General features: G+C 49.1%; 1 protein-coding gene across 2 annotated transcripts in view; it reads left to right on the top strand.

The window, feature by feature from the left end:
- SYNPO2 (synaptopodin 2) overlaps window positions 1-21,792 on the top strand; it is a 716,997-nt gene that overhangs the window by 467,810 nt on the left and 227,395 nt on the right. The window lies entirely within an intron of this gene.

Raw genomic sequence — 21,792 nt, 5'->3', positions numbered from 1 at the left:
ATGCGCACTGTAGATGAGAACGGCTTCTCCCATGATCTGCTGTTGAAGGTCATGTGCCTTTGAGCGGTGCCAAACCCATATCTCGAGTTAACTCTCACGCTTTCATTCATGAAGCAACAAACTGCCCCAGCTAGCCTTTGGGGTTTCCAAGGAAAAATCAGATTTTGGATATAGTTTGCAGAAACAATATGGGGAGCAAGCAAAGGATGGGAAAATTCGTTTTTAAAGCACAATGGAAGAATGTTTCTTTTAATTATTTATCACAACTGCGATGGGAAAGAAATAGAAAGACAAGGAAATTGCTTGCTTATACTCAGAAAGACAGGCAGTGCTTTTAGAGAATACTAGGCGGCACACAAGGGGAAGATCGGTTTTAGGATATTCACACATGGGCAATGTGAAAGAAAATACAAATGGAAATTCGTTTTTATCTCACAATAGAGAAAGAGGAACAAACGGGAAAAATCATTTTTTGGGATGATGGGCACACTTTCAATGGGAAAGAAAATGCAAATGGAATTTGTTTTTACTGATGCTTAAAATGACAGGCAAGCTCTGAGAAAGGGGGGAGCTCACAAAAGGAAAATCGTTTTTTGGTTAGGATGACAGATGCAATGGAAACATACAGCTGCAGATGGAAATCCTTATTTCAGGGCACAATTGCAACAGAGGGGCAAATTAGTTTCTCAGATCACAATGGGATTAATTCTTTTGGGCAATACTTTATGACTATACCAGTTCACAAGGCACTGGGAAAAGATGGCTGGTTTTGAATTCCAACCATACAAATCCTGTGAAATAAATAGGGAAATTAATGTATTTGCTTAAAGATATATACTAAGGATCTACACAGGCAAACAGTGGTTTTTCAATGGGAAAATCTCTAAGGCAATACTGAAAGAATATAAGGCTTATACAATCTATGGCTTGGGGTATTTATACTTACAGGAGAGGTCTGAGCTGGACATCAGGGAGTATCAGAGCACCACTGCTGGGACAGCCAATGGGGACAGCCAAAGATTTCCTCTTTACTCCAAGGGGTCCCAAGTCAGCTACTATGTCTCCTGGCTCCTCTGCAATATTAGGCCTCACTGCTAGTGCTGGGTTTGATCAGATTCTGCAGCAGCTCACCTCAGATGTTAGTGGGCAGAAAAGTCCTGATCTGAGGCAAGGTTACTTAGTTCTAGGGCAAATGACATCACTAATGTGCCATAGTTCCAGCAGAAGGGATTGGTTAAGGTTCAATAGCACTGTTACGAGCCGTGCAACACCGCCCACCTCCCTGCGCAGCGCAACACTGCCCACCTCCCAGCGCCGCGCAACACCGCCCACCTCCCAGCGACACCTTACCTGCGGCGGTGGCCTTTACTGGGCGCGCCCCTTTAGAGGCCATGGTGCCAGGCTCCCCGTAAGAGGGAGGGGGCGCACGACAACATGGAAACTGTGGCCGCGATGGCGCTGGGGTGGATTGAGCCTCACCACCCCGGCATCCTGGTCACGTAGGCAACGCCCACGTGTTGCCGTAAGAGCGGCCCGCTCAACCAATCATGTTGCCACTTCCCGGATGCGAGGGTCACGTGATACGCGACGCCACTCACGTGACCCAGTGAAAAAGCGATCACGTGACCCAAACACCGGTTTAAAAGAACACTGAAGCTGAGTTTCCGCGCTTCTCAGCTGTTTTCAGCAATTCGAGTGGCGCTGTGTTTTCCTGGATCTTGACCCTCTGGCTTTTGAACCCTGGCTTCTGATATTTCTGGACTGTTTTGCCTGCTCCTTGGATTTGGTTGCCTGAACTATTGCCTAGCAGATTTTTGGGACTCTCTGGCTTGCATCATTGGATCTGCTTCTTACGGATTTCGGACTTGGTTTTTGGAACTTTCAAGTATTACCTTCCTCGGATCTTGGACCCTTTGCCTTTGGACATTTCTTGGAACTGCTTCTGGAACTCCCTTGCTCGAGGTTGTTTGGTTTGGACTTCGGCTCAGCACCACGTCCAACCCCTAAGTGAGGGGGTCCTGAACCCCATCTCCCCCGGCTTTTCTTCCCGTCCTAGTTGTCCTCCATGTTAGGTAGGTCCCACTCCATTGTCTTGAGTATTGGTCATTCCCAAGTTACTGCCTTGTACTCACACTCACCTTCTTTTCCTTTGCAGCACCTGGTGCCCGTGTTCCCGACCCTTTTTCACCTGTGGCCTCAATAACTGGTGAGGGAGTATATTATTCTCTCCTTCACTGGTGCTTGGGGACGGAGGTACCCATAGGCATCGCAGAGGTTCATTGTGACAGACTGAGAAGCCATCTCTGCCTTGGCTAGGGATGCCGCCGCCGGGGACCAGGTGGCTGCTCTAGTACAGGCCATTACGGTTCTCAGGGCTGACATGTCTGCCGCCACGGCCGCTATTCATCAGCGACTTGACACCATTCAAAGCGAACGTCATGCACTCCCTCCTGATCCGGAATTTGGGGATAGCACTCCCCAGATGAGCCCACCAGCCCCTGTTCCGACTCCTGCCCCGGTCTATGTTCCCACACCGTTTCCCTTGGCCCCTCCTGAAAAGTTTCATGGAGACCCCAGCAAATTCCGTACGTTTATTAATCAATGCAAACTTAATTTCTTATGCCGCCCCCTAGCCTTTCCCGATTCCACAACGAAGGCGGCATTCACACTCTCACACCTGGGAGGCATAGCAGCCGCCTGGGCCAACCCACTGCTAGAAACAAACAGTCCCGTACTATATAATTTCGATTTGTTAATCACGGAAATGACAAGAGTATTTGATACCAGACACAAAGCACAGACCCGGGATCTAGAATTGTAAGAATTGGTTCAGGGTAAGAGTCCACTAGTGGATTACATTACTCGCTTCAATCAATTGTCAGTAGAGACAGCATGGGCGGAGAATAAAAAGGCTGTGGTGTTTTATCGTGGTCTAAATGAGGCGATGAAAGATGCACTGGCAGTAGTACCTTCGCTGCCAGCTCAATATCCCAAACTCGTGGATCTGGCACTTCAGGTCGATGCCCGAAGGGCTGAGAGAAGAGTTGAGGCTAAAAGAACCGTTCCCTTTTCGAATTCCAGTGCCAGCGATTCCCCTACTGAGCCTATGCAAATCGGTGGGGTCCGTAGTCCCATCACGGCTACCGAAAGGGAACGCCGTAGAACCTCCAACGCATGTTTTTACTGCGGTTTGAACGGCCATTATGTCCGGGAATGTCCTCGACGTCCTAAACCTAAGGCGGAGGTTTTTCAGAAAGCCCGTCCCTAAGTGAGGGGGTTCGGACGGGTCCTCCCTTTTCTTCCTCCTCACCTGCAACATTTGCGGGACCCATGCATATTCAGGCCCTTCTATTTTCCCCCGGCAACACTCCACATCAGGTTCACTTGGCGATCGATTCAGGAGCCACGGGGAACTACATCAACATAGCCCTCGCTGCCTCGCTTAACTTACCCGTTTTGAACAAACGGCGACCGGAACCTGTGCAAGCTGTTGACGGTTCATCGCTCGTTTCGGGCCCAATCAAGCAACAGACAGCTCCATTGACCCTGGTCATCCACGAAAAACACAAAGAAACCCTGTCATTTGATCTTATCACGACACCACAATTCGGTCTCATCTTGGGTCTTCCGTGGTTGCGAACCCACAACCCAATCGTTGATTGGACCCAGAGTAAAGTGTTATTTGAATCCCCCTACTGTCAAAATCATTGCTTGGTATACCCTGAATCGGTGACCTCCCCTTCCCAAGTGTTGGGTGCTTTGGCCCAGTTGCAGCTCACGGATGAGCAGGATATGGAGTCTGATCCTCCGAACCATGTCATAGGAGTCACCGCTTCTGGCATACCTGCAGAATACAGGGATTACCTGGATGTTTTTGACAAAGGAAAGGCTGAAGAACTCCCGCCACACAGACCTTATGACTGCCCCATCGACCTCGTCCCTGATGCCGTAATTCCTTGTGGCTGAATCTATTCCTTGTCACCCACGGAAGATCAGGCTCTCAAGGACTACTTACAGACCGCATTAAGAATAGGCCACATTCGCCCATCACAGTCCCCTGCTGCCAGTCCCATCTTTTTCGTCCCCAAGAGGGAAGGGGACCTACGTCCGTGTGTAGACTACCGCCGTCTCAACCAAATCACCATTAAGAACCGATACCCAATTCCCTTAATAAACCCCCTTCTAGACAATCTTACTCATGCTGTACTGTTTACCAAACTTGATCACAGGGGGGCCTACAATCTTATCCGAATAAGACAAGGGGATGAGTGGAAAACCGCCTTCTGTACCCGACACGGACTCTTTGAATATACCGTCATGCCTTTCGGACTCTGCAATGCCCCTGCGACATTTCAGAGATTCATGAATGACATTTTCCATGATATCCTAGATATATTCGTCATAGTTTATCTAGACGACATTCTGATATACTCCTCTTCTTTCTCTTTACACGTAACTCATGTTAGAGAAGTACTCCATAGGCTTAGGACCAACGCCTTATTTGCCAAGCCTGAAAAATGCCTCTCTCATGTCACAGAGGTGGATTTCTTGGGGTTTCACATCACTCCTAAAGGTCTGTCCATGATTGCGACCAAGGTTGATGTTGTTTTGAACTGGCCAGTACCCACGACAATTAAGGCTTTGCAATCATTTCTCGGGTTCGCTAATTTTTATAGGAGATTTATTGCGGGGTTTTCCTCCATAGCTGCCCCACTTACTCGCCTGACCAGTCCCCGAGAGCCATACGTTTGGACGAAAGCACAGGATCTGGCTTTCAAGACATTAAAGGCAGCCTTCACTTCCGCTCCCATTCTGCAACACCCAAACCCAGAGTTACCTTTTATAGTGGAAGCAGACGCCTCGTCATTTGCATTAGGTGCGGTGTTGTCGCAACATTGTCCTACCTCGGGGTTACTACACCCCGTCGCCTATCACTCCCGCAAGTTCACTGCTACAGAACTACATTACACTGTAACCGAAAAAGAGTTGCTCGCTGTTAAGGACGCATTTCAGGTTTGGAGACACCACTTGTTGGGAGCAAAAAATCAAATTGTTGTTTACTCTGACCACCGCAACTTGCAAGATCTGGCGAACCTGAAATGCGTAAACAGTCGACAAGTCCGTTGGCACCTGTTTTTCTCCACCTATGACTTTGTCATACGACACCGTCCTGGCATCGGTCATGGTAAAGCAGATGCTCTTTCACGCCTACAGGGTGGAGAGTCTCTTCCTGTGTTCCCCGAACACCTCTTAGGAAAAAATCATGTTATCTGCTATGCACTCCTTCAACCGATCTAGTCAGTGCTATTCGCAGTTGGGTTTCTACGCATTCCAATGAAATGAGTGAATGGGATTTAGTGTACCTTGAGGGGTTACCCTTCATGCAAGGCCTCTTGTTTCTCCCCACCACGGACACACGCATTCAGGCTCTTGAATGGTCTCATGACGCTCCAGTCAACGGGCACCGGGACAACAAAGAACCCTCGCATTATTAAAGAGATGGTGTTGGTGGCCGTCCATGCATCGAGATGTAACTAACTATATTCTAAACTGCCCAATATGTGCTCAATGTAAAAATACTAAAGGACGCCCGTTGGGTCTGCTTCAACCATTGCCCATTCCTCCCCATCCCTGGCACACGGTAACCATGGACTTTATAACCGATCTGCCGAAGGTCCAGGGTCATGATACCATATGGGTTGTGGTGGATGCATTCACCAAGATGGCACGCTTCGTCCCATGCACCGGCATTCCTTCAGCACCGACATTAGCCAGATTGTTTTTTCAGTCGATATTCTGTCTCTTCGATTTGCCTTCAGTAATCATTTCCGATTGGGGCTCCCAGTTCACCTCTAAGTTTTGGCGTTCCCTCACTCGTCTCTTGGGCATTGATGCTCGTTTCTCGTCTTCATACCACCCCGAGACTGACGGCCAGACCGAACGCTGTAATCAAACACTAGAACAGTATCTTCGCTGACTCTCTCTTCAACATCAATATACCTGGTTCCAAGTTTTGCACCTTGCAGAATTCCCATATAACAACGCACCTCATTCTGCCACTGGTTTCTCTCCGTTTTATTCTATGTATGGGCAACATCCCAGAGTTTTTCCCAATCCTGACTTTTCCGCTACATTGACTCCTGCGGCAGCTGACTGCATTAGGGATCTGAAAAGCGTACATGCTCAGACCCTGGTGCATTTGAAGGACGCCCAGACTGCCATGTGCCGTGCGGCCAATAGACATCGTGTTCTGACCCCTTGCTACTCGGTTGGGGATAAGATATGGTTGTCCACCCGCCACCTACGAATACCTGGTTGCCGTAAGCTCCTCCCCCGTTTTGTTGGCCCGTACCGAATTTCGAGGGTCATTAACCAAGTGGCCTTTCGTCTGACCATACCTTCCTCTTGGCGCATACACCCAGTGTTTCATACTTCCCTGTTAAAACCTTGCCGGCCCCTCACAAGGTCACTGCTGCCACCGGCTAATCTTGTGCAAGGGTCCTCCGATGAGTATGAGGTGAGGGACATATTAGGATCGCGCCTTCGTAATGGGGTCTTGTACTACCTGATTGATTGGGCCGGCTTCGGCCCGGAAGAGAGATCGTGGGAGCCTGCATCTAATGTTCATTTTAGTGTCACGATTCCATCGGGAGCATCCGTCCTGCCCACGTGGGCGTGGGCCTTTGGGTGGGCCTTTGGGTGGGGGTTCTGTTACGAGCCGTGCAACACCGTCCACCTCCCAGCGCAGCGCAACACCGCCCACCTCCCAGCGCCGCGCAACACCGCCCACCTCCCAGCGACACCTTACCTGCGGCGGTGGCTTTTACTGGGCGCGCCCCTTCAGAGGCCATGGTGCCGGGCTCCCCGTAAGAGGGAGGCGGCGCACGACAACATGGAAACTGTGGCCGCGATGGCGCTGGGGTGGATTGAGCCTCACCACCCCGGCGTCCTAGTCACGTAGGTAACGCCCACATGTTGCCGTAGGAGCGGCCCGCTCAACCAATCATGTTGCCACTTCCCGGTTGCGAGGGTCACGTGATACGTGACGCCACTCACGTGACCCAGTGAAGAAGCGATCACGTGACCCAAACACCGGTTTAAAAGAACACTGAAGCTGAGTTTCCGCGCTTCTCAGCTGTTTTCAGCAATTCGAGTGGCGCTGTGTTTTCCTGGATCTTGACCCTCTGGCTTTTGAACCCTGGCTTCTGATATTTCTGGACTGTTTTGCATGTTCCTTGGATTTGGTTGCCTGAACTATTGCCTAGCGGATTTTTGGGACTCTCTGGCTTGCATCATTGGATCTGCTTCTTACGGAGTTCGGACTTGGTTTTTGGAACTTTCAAGTATTACCTTCCTCGGATCTTGGACCCTTTGCCTTTGGACATTTCTTGGAACTGCTTCTGGAACTCCCTGGCTCGAGGTTGTTTGGTTTGGACTTCGGCTCAGCACTGCGTCCAACCCCTAACTGAGGGGGTCCTGAACCCCATCTCCCCCGGCTGTCTTCCCGTCCTGGTTGTCCTCCATGTTAGGCAGGTCCCACTCCATTGTCTTGAGTATTGGTCATTCCCAAGTTACTGCCTTGTACTCACACTCACCTGCTTTTCCTTTGCAGCACCTGGTGCCCGTGTTCCCGACCCTTTTTCACCTGTGGCCTCAATAACTGGTGAAGGAGTACATTATTCTCTCCTTCACTGGTGCTTGGGGACGGAGGTACCCATAGGCCTCAATAACTGGTGAGGGAGTATATTATTCTCTCCTTCACTGGTGCTTGGGGAAGGAGGTACCCATAGGCATTGCAGAGGTTCGTTGTGACAAGCACACACCCACCTGTGTGCTGATAGATCCAGAAAATATGGGAGTGCTTTGGGACACCAGGGGAGGAGACTACTACATCATGTTCCTTCAACAGGGAGGCTTGGTTTGGTTCTGGGACATAGACATTTTACTGCCTGACAAATGCCCTTAATCTCCATATTTTGACACATATAAAGGCATTGTTTAACACTATATTTTTCGGTGAATCACATAAGCTTTGTCAGATGTCTGTGCAATATACTGGTGTAAAAATACAGTTTTTCTTCATTTACTCCAGAATTATATTAGTGAAAAATGTGTCCTTGGTGGGCGGCATATGAATCATATTTTACATGTTTTATCAAATGTTTGCATCACTGGTAAACACAATAAGGCTCCTGTCACCTTTTCCTGAATAACCTCAGTTATGGGTACCTTACAAAAATCGTTTTTGGATGCCCAGAAGTGTTTAATTGCCACCTTTCCAGAAAGCATACAGCGAATATTGTGGGATAAATATTGTCAATTTTACACAATGAAAACCATTTCTCCCAATTTAAACAATGGGCAGCCCAACCCAAACCTTGGCTATGGCCCCCACCTTTGCTGGAGCACAGGCCATCAGCAGATGGCTCTGCGTTTAGATTAGCTCAGGCCTTCAAGAGCTAATGCATGTTTTTATTGCAGCTTCTGTGACCAGGGGTCATAAAACTGAAGAACCGAACGATCTTTATCTCGTCCCCACCGCAAATGTGATCTCTACAAGTATTTAAATTGTATTTTTAAGGGAAGGCAGGGCTTGACTAAGGTTTGAAGGTGCAGGCCACTCTAGTTTCCAGGACAACCAAAGGACTGTAGTTTCACATTTGAAGAAATCACAAGCAGAGAGAAACGAAACCAATGGCAAGCAACCCACTTAGCCAGCATTACCTTTTAACTCACATTTTGACTTTAAAATGAACTCTTGAAAGGCACAATGTACAAATGTCACTGCAAAGTTGTTCCCTGCATATGGTGGTTAAGTGAGTGCATCATAATTACATTTTTAAAGGCTTTGGTGTACATCTGGCTTTGCAAAGTGTCACTGGGAGGCAAAATCTTAATGACATTGTGGTGCTTTCAGCCGTGAAAGGCCTTCATTTTACTGCAGCAGTTTAAACCCATTTCAGCATCCCAGTATGACAGAAACCAAGTTCCCATTTTGAAAGTCTGGCGGACACTTTCATGAACATTACTTTAGTTTAAAGAGAAAAATGAATATTCATGCATTTGTTTCTTTCACAATAAAAATGCTTCATTTTGCTGCTAAGGCTTAAACACATTCTTGACATTTTCATTTACTATTCTGGGCATTGCTGTTTCTGAGAATGTTACTTCAGCTCTCCAATAATTTGGCAAACCTTGCCACATGTTTTTCCCTTATGCCAGGCAGTTGGTATTCTTAAATCTTAAATGTCTTGACATTTTGAGGTTCAATTTGACTCCTTTCCGCTTTGATTTTTTACTAGCCTCATTTTCCACATTATTTCAGTGCAGGCCTGTTACTTAGGGTCATGTCCCCCGCTGCCTCTGGCCTTTTACTTATGGTATCCGGCTGGGATATTTCATCCCACAAAGTGGCTTGGTGACGTGTGCTTTGGCAATAAGGTCAGAACATTTCAATACCTTAAATTCAAATATAAGCTACAGGTCAGGTAGGAATGGTTGGAGTGCCTTTTAAAGGGTCACTCTGAGTCCCTCAATACATCAGCGGTTGCAGGGCTTTCAGGCACGGCAGAGATCCACCAGTGATCTACAAACAGTTAAAACCAACAGGCTCCACGGCTGAAATACTCCAACAGGTGTAGTCTAGTTCTCACAACCCATCTCGGCTGGGAAAATAATATATGGAATCTTGGGAGGCAGACTTGGCAGTGTCAGAGAATGCGGGTGTTTGAGGGACTATTTGTGGAATATGAAAGAGAGTGGGGGTGGTTAGAACCTTGGGTACACGATGCAGCGTTGTATGATTTCTGTACAAATAAAGAGTGTTTTCGCCTCTCTCTCTTGGATGATGATGGGTGCAGGGCCTGTGCGGAACCGGGTGCTATGGAATTGTAGGTGAGTGAAGGGATTTTGGAGGGAGGTATTTGAGCAGATGGGGTTGGTGGTTGTGGTAAATCTCCCCCATGAGAAGATGGCAGTAATGTTCAACTAATTCCCAGGGATGGCTGCACAATCAACTAAGACGAAGAGCTGGCTGTGTAGGGCCCTACCCGGCCCTGACCAATGCAAAGAAAGAAATCCTGAAACTCCAGAGAAATCTAAATGGGGACACATGGGAAAAGAACACAAGGAAAGGGCCTTGGTCCAGAATCCCTGTCCAAGCCAGGACATTGCCAAGCTCACCCTCTAACTGACATCCGCTTCCACGCATAGGGATCCTTCTACCAATTGACTATCCATTGACCTCAGAGCTCCTGTTACTTACGTGGCCAAGGAATATATTTTTTGGGTCATTTTACATCTTTTTGCTACCTATAGATACATTCTAGCCCCGCTCATAACTTACACCTGCTTCTTCTCAGCCACCCACCCCTTCCCTTTCCGCTTACACACCTACTGTCTCTCCCTTGGGCTGCACCCTTTCTTCATTGTCTTCACTTGTCTGCTTCTTCTACCCTTCCTCATTCATCTTGAATTTGCTCTCTTCCTTCTTCTACTCTCTCCTCCCCTTACCTTCTCTCATAGCCTTCAGCCTCAACTTAGTCTAACTTCTGCATCACTCACCAGACTCCCCAACTCCCACCTTCCCCCTGCACCGCACACCTGAAATAAGATGCTCCTGTGCTCCCAGGATCTCCAACCTCATATATCCCCCTCGCCTACCGCACAATACCTGATCTTCTCCCCACCTCCAATCACTCTTTCACTTGCCCTCTGGAATGTGCAATCCCTCTGCAACAAACTGTCCTACATCACTGACCACATTGTCGCTTCTCACCCTCAACGTTCACTTCTTTCTAGCACAGAAACCTGCATCTCCCCTTGCGAATCTGCTACACTAGCAGCTCTCCACACTGACTCTGCTACCTTCTCCCACTCTCTCAGACCTGTTAGGAAAGGGCAGTGATGTGAGGTGCCATATCAATAAGACCCTCAACACACACTATTCAACTCCTCCCTTCTACTCCTCTCACTGTTCTTACTCTCTGTCAACCCCCCGGTCCTCTCAATTCCTTCTACCCTGATTTGAAGCTTCTCCCTGAGTCATATCCTACCAACATTCTTGTCATGCTGGGGGACTTTAATCTCCCTAAACCCTCTGCAGCCACCAGCATTGAAGTTAACCCCTTCCTATTTGGGAACTCTTCTGACCTTGTATTGAAATCACCTTCCCCCCTGACTTCCTCATTCACCCATCTCCCTCTGATCACTCCATTGTTCACTTTAACATCTAGGTCCCTGTTCTTTTTTTATACCCAACGCTGCTCTAAGGGTCTTGTTGTGGAGAATCTGAATTTTGTTAATGATGTGCTTATTAGCCCCCAGGTATAGGGAGTTACAGTAATCCAATTTGGATAGAATTAGGGCTCTGGTTAAAATATTACAGCTGTAAGGGGAGGAGAATGGCTTGGCAGCTCTAATTAGCTTACAGGTTTAAGCAGTGGCGGAGGCCATGGAATTGACCTGTTTGGTAAAGAAGAGGGTGGCGTCTAAGTAAAAACCTAAAGTTTTTACTTCTTTGGCAACTTTAATGGCGTTGCCATCGATGTTGAAGGTGGAGTATTTGTGGCCGAATTTATTGAGTTTAGGTGTGGTACCGAGGATGATGAGCTCAGTTTTGTCATCATTCAGGCATAGACCAGGGGTGGCCATCCATGCCTGGATGATGAGGTAAACAATATTCACCAAGGCCAAATCGTTGTCGTGATCTCCCGTGAGTGGTATAAGGATCTGGGCATCATCTGCATAGTTGGTGTGGGTGATACCAAGACCATTGAGATCATCGAAAAGGGGCTTAGTGAATATGTTATACAAAGTGGGTGAGACACATGAGCCCTGTGGTACTCCACAGTTGATGGGAATGGGGTTGGCGGATGCTGATGGTGAAAAGACACGCATGGTCCTATTGTTTAGGAAGGATTGGATCCAACCTATGGCCTCTTGCGAGAAGTGCGCAGCCGAGTCCAGGTGGTTACAAAGGACTTTGTGGTCCACCAAATCGAACGCTGCTGATAGATCAAGAAAGAGTAGCAAAGAAGTCTTTCCATTATCCTTGAGAGCGTCAATTTGTGCCTTGAGGTCTATCAGTGCTGTTTCGGCCCCATGTTGGGGCCTGAAGCCTGCCTGACGTACTCCTAATAGTTGGTTCTGTTTTAAATATTTCTGTATTTGGAGGTATGCTACCCTGTCTAACATTTTAAGCAGGACATGTACTCTGGTATTTGGCCTGTAGTTGGTAGGTATGGTAGGATCTAGTGATTGTTTTTTAAGGAGGGGGAGTACCCCGGACTCTTTTAGGTTGCTGGGGATAGTGCCAGTGGATAAAGATGCATTAATTAGCTTTGCTATGAAAGGTGATTGGTCTCTGGCAACATTTCTAATAATTTGGGCTAGGCATTTGTCACCTTGGCAATTTGAGGGTTTGAGGGTGAGGATTACTTTTTCTTTTTTCTAATTTTTGTTTATTGACAACATACATAACCGGGAGGGCCATGCGGCCTATCCAAGTAGCAAAAAAGGAGTTAAACAAGATGAAGATCATATTGTCAGTAATATTTTCCGATAAGTCCCCCCCCCCGTTACCCAAACTCCCAACCCCTCTTACCCCCTCCCATCCCCTCCCCCCAACAATTAACCTGCCAAGTTCAGAGAAGATGCTAATACTTTAAGCTTAAAGAAGAACACTTGCATAGCATACATTAGTAATAAGTGATCCTTGAAACAGTGGTGTAAAACCCCGAAGCGGTTAGGCCAAGGTAAGACCGAACCTCTGAGGAGTGAGTGGGCCTATGCCATGCAAACGTTTGTACAATTGCCCCATTATAATCGCATTGAAATACAGTCATCGTGCAGCAGCACTGCTGTCCAATCTTGGATAAAATCTGACATAGTATCGTTTGCTATTGCGGTGAGTTTATCATAGTTGAAAATCACCCTGAGTTTGCAGAGCCATTCCTCTTTAGAGGGTGCCAGGGCACTCTTCCATTTTTGCGCGAGCGCCACCCTCCCTGCCCGCAACATGGCGCCAATGACCTTGGGGAAGGCATTCACCTCGGACTCGGGCAAGGGGGAGCCCAATAGAATTTCCAACGGGTGCAGCGCTGGACCATAACCCTCTATGTCTTTGATCCAGCTAAGTAGTTCCGTCCAATAAACTTGTATGGGCGGGCAGCTCCACCACATATGAAACCAAGTCCCCCGTTGGTGGCACCCTCTAGGGCAGAAAGGGGAGACGTCCCGGAACATTTTAGACAACAAGGCCGGGGGGCGATGCCATGAGTGAAGTATTTTAAAGTTATGTTCCATAGCTGCTGTGTATAAGGAGCCCGTGAAGATGGACTTAAAGACCGCCCTCCAGGTGTGATCATCCAGTGACATTCCCATCCTCTCTTCCCATATGTGCTTGAAGGGTTGTCTGCCCTCCAGGTCCGATGTAACCAGTACATTATAGAACCTAGACAGCGAGCCTTTACGTGGCCAAAATAAGTTCGAATGGGGTGAGGGGGCGACTGAGCAGCTCGGACCACCTTGGTTGAGTAAGTATCCCTTTCAATCGCAGGAATTCGAAAACCGAGGGGGGCCTATCCACCAGAGCCTCCGCCATGTCGGCGTGTTCAATGAAGCCCTCTTCTCGTAAAAGCTGGGAGACTCTTTCAAGGCCTATGTCAGACCAGGCCTGGGTATCCCGGAAGCCCCTCATGTCCAAGTCGATGGGCGGACCCCAGAGCGATGACAGCGGAGAAGGCCATGTAGTTAACATTTTGTTGGCTTTACTGGGTCTCCACAGCGCCCAGAGAGCAGCTAAGGTGGGATGTGTCCTGAGCTGTGGGGGGAGGGACCTGGGGGAGGCCCAGAGGTAGTCTCTGACCTTTTTTGGGTGAGCGTGGGTATCTTCGACATACGCCCAATACGTACGCATGTCGTCCCGCATGTGCTCCAGCAATACCCTAAGCTGGGCTGCTTTATAGTAAAGCCTAAAATCAGGGAGTCCAAAGCCACCATTGGATTTTGGGAGAGTTAGGGTGGACGCTTTGATCCTGGGTCTTTTGCCATTCCAGATGAAGTGTGAAACACGGGACTGGAGCACCTCGAAAAAGGCCTCGGGAACCACAGTGGGGAGTGCAGAAAAGAGATAAAGGAGGCGTGGTAGAATATTCATCTTAACCGTTACCATGCGTCCGAGCCAGGAGAGTGTAAGGGGAGCCCATCTTTTGAGATCGCTACTGACCTGGGCGAGGATTCCAGGGAAATTGCACTGGTATAGTTTTGACAGGTCTCTGGGGATGGTGGTGCCCAAGTATCTTGTGGATTCTCGCTCGATTCTAACCCCCTGAATGTCGGAATTGTTCCCGATATCTTGTTCCCCCGGGCCCATGGGCATGATGCTCGATTTGGATGTGTTTATTCTAAGCCCCGAAAAGGAGCCAAAAGAGTGTATGAGATCAAACAGTCTCGGTAGGGACTGTTGAATGTTGGTCAGGTAACCAAGTATGTCGTCTGCGAATAGGGAGAGCTTAAATTCACACTCACCACACCGTATTCCCATGATTACTGGGTCGTTCCTGACCGCTATGGCGAGGGGCTCCATGGCCAGGGCATATAAGAGGGGCGATAGGGGACATCCTTGCCGGGTGCCCCTAGAGAGGGAAAAAGGCTCAGATGTACCCCCGTTAACCAGTACTCTCGCCGAGGGTGAGTTGTACAGTGCTGCGACCCACCCGCAAAAATTAACTCCCAATCCCATCTTCTGAAGAACCTTGATCATGTAAGGCCATTCGACGCGGTCGAAGGCCTTTTCTGAGTCGAGTGAGGTATCCCTCCACTCTCTGTTCGGATGCCTCATGCATAAGGTCGAGGGTTTTTCTTATGTTGTCTGACCCTTGACGCCCCGGGATGAAACCCACTTGATCCCCATGTACCAGGGTAGGGAGGAGTTTTGCCAATCTATTAGCCAGAAGTTTGGCCAGAATTTTAACATCAGTGTTTAGGAGCGAAATGGGGCGATATGATTGGCATAAAGCGGGGTCCTTGCCTTCTTTAGGTAAGACCACTATTAGGGCCGACATCATCGTGGGCGGGAGAGACCCGTGGCTAAGTGCAAAGTTAAACATCTTGGCCAGAAAGGGGGCTAGCGTGGATCTATAGGTCTTATAAAATTTGACTGAGAAGCCGTCATCCCCCGGGGCAGTGCTGCTCTTTAGGGAGGTGATTGTATCGATTACTTCTTCCGGGGAGATGGGGGCTTCCAGGGTGTCGGCTGTGTCAGGTAGCAGGCCCGGGACAGGGAGAGAATCTAGAAACCTGTCAATGTCCACCACGTCTCCCTTGTATTCTGAGCAATATAGTTTTTCATAATAAAGCCTAAATTGTTCCGCTATCTTGGAATCCCTTGCAGTAGAAGTACCATCCGCGGCGCGGACTGAGTTCACTCTCCTGCTATTCCTAAATTCGCGGAGTCTCCAGGCCAGAATCTTATCGGCCTTTTCCCCTTTTTCCATGTATTTTTGTTTCAAAAATGAGAGCTTCCTTTCCATTTGCCCTACTTGCAGGTCGGCCAGCCTAGTGCGCAGCCTCTGCAGCTCCTCCCACTGCCCCGGAAACATCTGTGTTTTCAGTTTTCCACCCGGTTGTATGACCTCTATCTTGGATTTCAGATCTTTCTCTTCCCGTTCCCTCTCCCTTTTTTTTTTTCCCGCCCCAATGCCAATCAGGGTACCTCTGATAGTTGCCTTAAACGCCTCCCACACTCTCATGGTGCCCACCTCTCCGTTGTCGTTGAGGGAGAAGTAGTCTTCTATGGCCTTCAGGAGGGTTTGGCGTGTCTCCTTGTCATGCAGGAGGAGGTCGTTACAACTCCAACGGGAACAGACCGTCGGGGCAGGGGGGAGGCCAATCCTAATCTTAACCATGTCATGGTCCGTCCAGGGGACGGTTTCCACCCCTGCGCCGGCGACCTCCCCCTGCATGGATGAGTCCACCAGAATGTAATCTATTCGCGAGAAAACATCGTGGGGTTTTGAGTAAAAAGTGAAGCCGGGGTTTAGACCTTCCTTGGGTATACTCGAGTCGCACAACCCCAATTCCTCATTCACTTTCTGAAAGGTTGATGCCATTTTTTTGTGAAGACGGAAGTTAGGGCAAGGGTTCACGGATTTCCTATCCCTCTCGGGGCACAGCACCATATTAAAATCCCCACCCACCAGGAGGGTGCCTTCCGCAAAAGCGACTATTGTCGCCTTCATACTTTCCCAGAAAGTGTCCTGTGACTCGTTTGGGGCATATATGCAGACCAAGGTGAACAAACGTCCCCGCACATCCCCCTTTACCATGAGGTACCGGCCCTCAGGGTCAGCTTTAGACGCTTTGAACCCAAAGTGAGCCCCGGGAGACACCAGTAAAGCCACTCCCCTCTTCTTAGTCTGGGCAGAGGCAGAGAGCACCTGTTCTATGTTTTTGGCCTTGAGTTTGGGCTCCTTCCCCCGAACCCAGTGGGTCTCCTGCACAAAGAGGAATTGTAGATTCATCCTCTTAAATTCACGCATAAGGAGCGACCTCTTGGTGGGTGAGTTGAGCCCACGTACATTCAAAGACCCCACTGACAAGGATTGGAGTGAGTCATCCATTGGGACGCAATTTGAAGCTCATAGCTCGAATTTCAATGATGCAAGTGTCGTAGTTCTCAAATTGTGTGGTCAAGTCCCCGAGCCTTGGCGTACTATAACTATTTCCCCAACAACCCAACTTCCCCCCTTCACTCCTCCCACCCCCTCCCCCCAGATCACCTGGTTGTGTTGAGGCATCGTCCCAAAGTCACACAACCGGCCAACCATGTCTCCCTCCTCCGGGCTCATTACCTCTTCATAAGCACCCTTGTGAGCCCCCCCCCCCTTCTTCGGGGACAATACAAATCGAAAATCATAACAACCTCCCCCCTTGAAACGTTCTTGAATGAATTGTTCGTCGGGCACCAATGGTTCGTTTCAGCCATTCTGAATGTCCGGAGACGTTGGGGCCACTCTCCTGAATTTCCTTTGGCCTCGTACTCTGCGCCTCTCCTTCGGAGCATTGTTCCCTTTTGGGCCCTTCGGGGCTCGCTCCCGATCGTGGTCACCTGGTTCCAAACCCGAGCCATCTAGGAGTTCACCCGTCACTCTATGGATGTCGTCCTCGGTGACCAGGGCATATTTATATCCCTCGAACTCAAAAGAAAGTGAAAAAGGATACCCCCACCTGTAACCTACTCCCTTGGCTTGGAGCATTTTTGTCAGAGGGGAACAAAGGCGGCGTCTCGCCAGAGTGAAGGCCGATAAGTCTTAATATACCGAGATCTGGGCCCCTTCCCAGTCCACCGGGCCCTTCTTGCGAGCGAGCTCGAGGATCCTGCTTTTCTCTGAGAAATAGTGGAAGCGGACTAAGACGGGCCTGGGGCCTCTGGAGGCTGCCCCCGCTCTGTGGGCTCTGTCAATAGTGGGCTCGTTGGTATTGGCCACGTCAAAGAGCACTCCCACCACCGCGTTTACGGCCTTGACGATGTCCGCCTGGGTTTCGCCATCTTGTTCCGGGAAACCTAAGAAGCGTAGGTTGCAGCACCGTTCCCTATTTTCCAAATCGTCCATTTTTAGAGAACCTTTCTCCTCTCTTCTCTCCAGTTCCGATAGGCGCATGTCAAATTGCGTCTCGAAGATGCCATTCGAGGTAGTATTATTTTCCAATGCCTGCACCCTGTCATCTAGATTGTCCACCTTTTTGTCTAGGGTGTCCAGCCTATGGGTAATATCTGCGCGGAATCCTCTAATTTCCTCAAGAAGGGCCGCCATTCCCCTGGAGACCACGTTTGCATCTGTTGCTTCTTGCTGCGTTTGGGTCGCCATTCCAGGGGCTGTGGGGGATTCTGGGAGCGGACGCCGGAACCTCTGTAGCGATTCCCTCCAGGACATAGGCCTTCTTCTGGCCCACTTGCTCCGCGGGGGCCACCACCGGGAGATCGTAGCCAGTGGGGCCTGGTTAGCCTCTTTGCATCCTGGGGGAGGCGGGGGCCCCTGGTTTGCCTGGGGCCAAGGGCGGAGGTCCGATTATGGGGGGTTCAGCGCCGCTATCAGGTCCCTTAGTGTGGGTGGGGGTCTCCCCTTCTCGGGTTTTCACCTTGTAGTTCACCGCAGTTGGGGCCGTGTCCTGGGGTGGTGTAGCTAGCCAGGGAGGAGGCGGGTAGGGGGTCCCGGGCCCCTCGGAGCGACTTTATGCAGCACTTGCGGGGGGTAGATGCTCCCAGTTGGGCCCAGCGCCCCACTCCGTCTCAGGGTGCTTGTGTGGGCTACACTGGGTTTCTCTCCTTCCCCCCCCGATGAGTCTTGTTACCCCCGGCGGGTGCCCAGCCCCGGGTTGGGCCTCCTTACCTCGGGGGGCCTCTCCTGCGCCGATCGGGGGATTCCGCGCACTTCTGGGGTGCTCGTTCTCGCCTCCCCGTTTGGGAGTGCTTCGCGATCTGCCGCAGTGCCCTCTTCTCGGGCTCCCGGGACCTCCTCTCAGGCCGTTGCTCCGCCGCTGACAACCGTCAGGCCGAGGCGGATGCCCGCGGCCTCGGTCGCCTGGGTCTCTGTGGGCCTTCCCTGGGCCCGGGCTCGGCGCTGCGTGCCGCGGAGCCTCAAAAGCCGCAGGGGGGAGGGACTTCGCGCCCTCTGGAATCGCGGGGCTGTAACTCCGGCTCCTTTGCACCCCCGAGGCTCTGGTTTGAGCTGGGGGTGCTCTGCACCTTCGTACTGGGGGGGGGGTGTATGTCCCGCTCCGGAGGTGTCGGGGGGGGCTCAGGTCCCTCGATTAGCGCCCAGCTGGGGAGACGAGCGGAGATGCTTCAGAACATCTCGGCGCCCCCTTGTGGATGAGGATTACTTTTTCAACCTCGAGGATTGAAACTTTAGAGAAGCTGAATAGGATTGTGGATTTGTGTAAAGGCGTGGGAGTGCTAGGTTGTGGGATTGAATTCGGGATGTTAGCTTTTTTGTTAGCAATCCTGTCCTGGAGGAATGCTACTTTGTTAGTTAGGGCTTTTTGAATATTGGCGCACCAATTTGCGTCCTTCACGCAGTTGTCTGGCACAGGGATCGGGGTTTCGAGTTATTTTAAGATTGCCAAGAGTTCTTTTATGCTAGAGTTAGCTTGCAGGATTCTCTTGTTGTAGGTGTCCTTGTAGAGGGACGATATATTGCTAAGGTTGGACCTATTCTCGTCGGATGGAAGTAGTCTCCATGTAACTTCGCATTTTCTTTTTCCCCCTCTCAGTGCTTTGAGTTATTTGAAAGATCTGTCCACATAGGATGAATTGTCAGCAAACAGTCAAGTTGCCTATTTATGTATTTGCTATCCCCACCCCCAGAAGACCTCTGTGTACACTGTTTCATGTGTGACCTTATTCTAGACTATTCAGGGTTGTACTCTTTGAGTGCATTTACCGCAGGCATGAAGAGTGCATTAAAATCCTTATCCATGGCTCAAGACGAGGGTACACGCTGGATTCCCCCACTTTTTTCAGGAGACCCCCCCCCCGCTTTTTTCAGAGGGCACCTTGATATGCACATTTCTGGTGATGCCACATTCAATTGGTATGTTAATGAGTTCCCCCACTTTTTTTGTTATGACTTGATCCCTGTGCTTATCCACGCCAATACTTTCAAATATGAGCCAAATTGTTTTTGGTCTGTCGATGGCAGCCATATCAGCAGAGGTAAAAGCACTTGTAGTTACAGAACACCGTACCACATTCCAAGTTTGTCTTGAGGTTTTCCCTCCATCTTCACTTCCCTTGCTCTAACCTTTCCAATTGCCTCTGCAATGCTTGCATCTTACACTGCTCAGGAACCTCAATCTGGGACAAGTTGCTGGTGAAGGGAGGATGCATAGTCACAACCTCTATCCCAACAATATCAGGTGAGGGCCAGGGTGTGTCCATTTCTAATGCAACCAAAACCCATGGAATAGTGCTGTAACCCTCTAATGATAAAAACAAAAAACTTAAGGGCTAGTGTATGTGCCTCTCTAATACCACAAAACCCCACACTGCTAAGGTCTATCTACCCCCAAAGGCAAAAAAGTGAGTACCTGCACCTGTCTAGGCAACCTACAACCATGGGGCTGTTCCTCTCTAATGTCCCCAATATCAAACAACCCAGGGAATTAAGGATTGCCCGCTCGAATTTCCATGACACCCAAGAGCTAGATTATGCCGTCTAATACCAACGGTTCTACGTTATTTTGCCGCGGGATTTTTCGTCGCGGGACTTTTCATCGCCGTTTTTTGATCGAAAAAAAATCATTGTTTTTTTTTTTTTGGGGGGTGACCCCCACAAACTCCCCCTTTTTTTTAAATGATTCCCTTTCACCCACAAATATTTATTTAATTTTTAAACCCCCCCCAAAAAAAGATGATTTTTTTTCCATAAAAAAACGGCGATGAAAAGTCCCACGACGAAAAATCCTGCAGCTAAAGAACTGTATACCATACCAACAATCCCAGAGACTTAGGGGAAGTCCACCCCCAACAACAATACACGCACAAGGCTAGGGGATTTGACCTTCTGAAGCCAACACACCTAACCATCTAGGGGAAGACCCTTCTAATACCAGCAAACCCAGATAACTAGGAAATGTCCCGTCTAATGCCCCTGGATGCAGAGAACTATGGGATTTGCCCTTCTATGACGAACAAAGCCAGAGTGCTTGAGGGTAAACTCAGGGAGCTAGTGAAACCCCCCCGCCCCATTACCAACAAATCCACTCAGCTAGTGGATGAGCCCTGTAATACCAACACACCCAGAGAACGAGTGGATGCCCCATTTAATGCCAACAAACCCAGACAGGTAGGCAATGCTGCCCAGTGATGCTAGCACACTCAGAGAGATTAGGTCTGTCTAGCACTGACACCAGCTAGCAGATGCCCGCTGATAAACCCAGAGAGCCAGTGATGCCCCCTCAAATGCCAACACACTCAGAGAGCTGACTTTCAATGAGTTATTTATGCAAGGAATCGAGGTAGCTTAGATTGGTATGGAATACATTCACTCTGAGAATCCATTGCTATGGCACAAATGTTTTTCTTTTGTTCCTCTTTAAGTAGTGTTCATTGAAGCAGTACTGCTATGTACTATTGTGATTAAGTAATGTTCTTTCTCTGTAGAGTTGATGTGGCAATATCTTATGACTTACAGAGGCAGTGCGAGAGAAGGTTTTGAGACTTGTGACACAACGCGGCAGGAGTATTAGTGGCAGTGCTTAATTTGTGGGGGTGTTCGCCAGGGCTCAGCACTGGCACTTATTTCTGAGCCCCGGCACTTTTTGTCTCAGGCTCAGTTTGATTATGATGTTGTGTTTTAGCAACTTTATTATTGTAACTGCCAGTCACATAATAAACACCTATAGAATCAGAGAAAAATGTAAATGATGACTGTGTTTAAAGACACACTTAAACATTTGTCTCATGTCAAAACCCAACGAGTAGATTATTTTATGTGTATGTTGAATGGTATTTGTAAATCACACATCTGCCGTAATTACATCCATCAACCACAATAAACTGGTGGGAGTTTCAGCTTTAACTCAATATATGGGTTGACAGCATGTGCGGGGAGCTGCCCATCCTGATGTGTAATGGGGGGATTACAAAATATTAGAACCCCAGTACTTATTATTTTACAAAATAATCATGGATTAGTGGGCACCTATTGTTCAAAGTTGTCCTTCTGTTGACTTGTGGTAGGGGACACACATCGCCCACATTAATTGCATCCTGTGTCTGCACACAAA

The sequence above is a fragment of the Ambystoma mexicanum genome, chromosome 6q (assembly GCF_040938575.1).
Source record: "Ambystoma mexicanum isolate Mex_15411 chromosome 6q, UKY_AmexF1_1, whole genome shotgun sequence".
Lineage (NCBI taxonomy): Eukaryota > Metazoa > Chordata > Amphibia > Caudata > Ambystomatidae > Ambystoma > Ambystoma mexicanum.
This window is presented reverse-complemented; position numbering and strand designations above follow the sequence as displayed.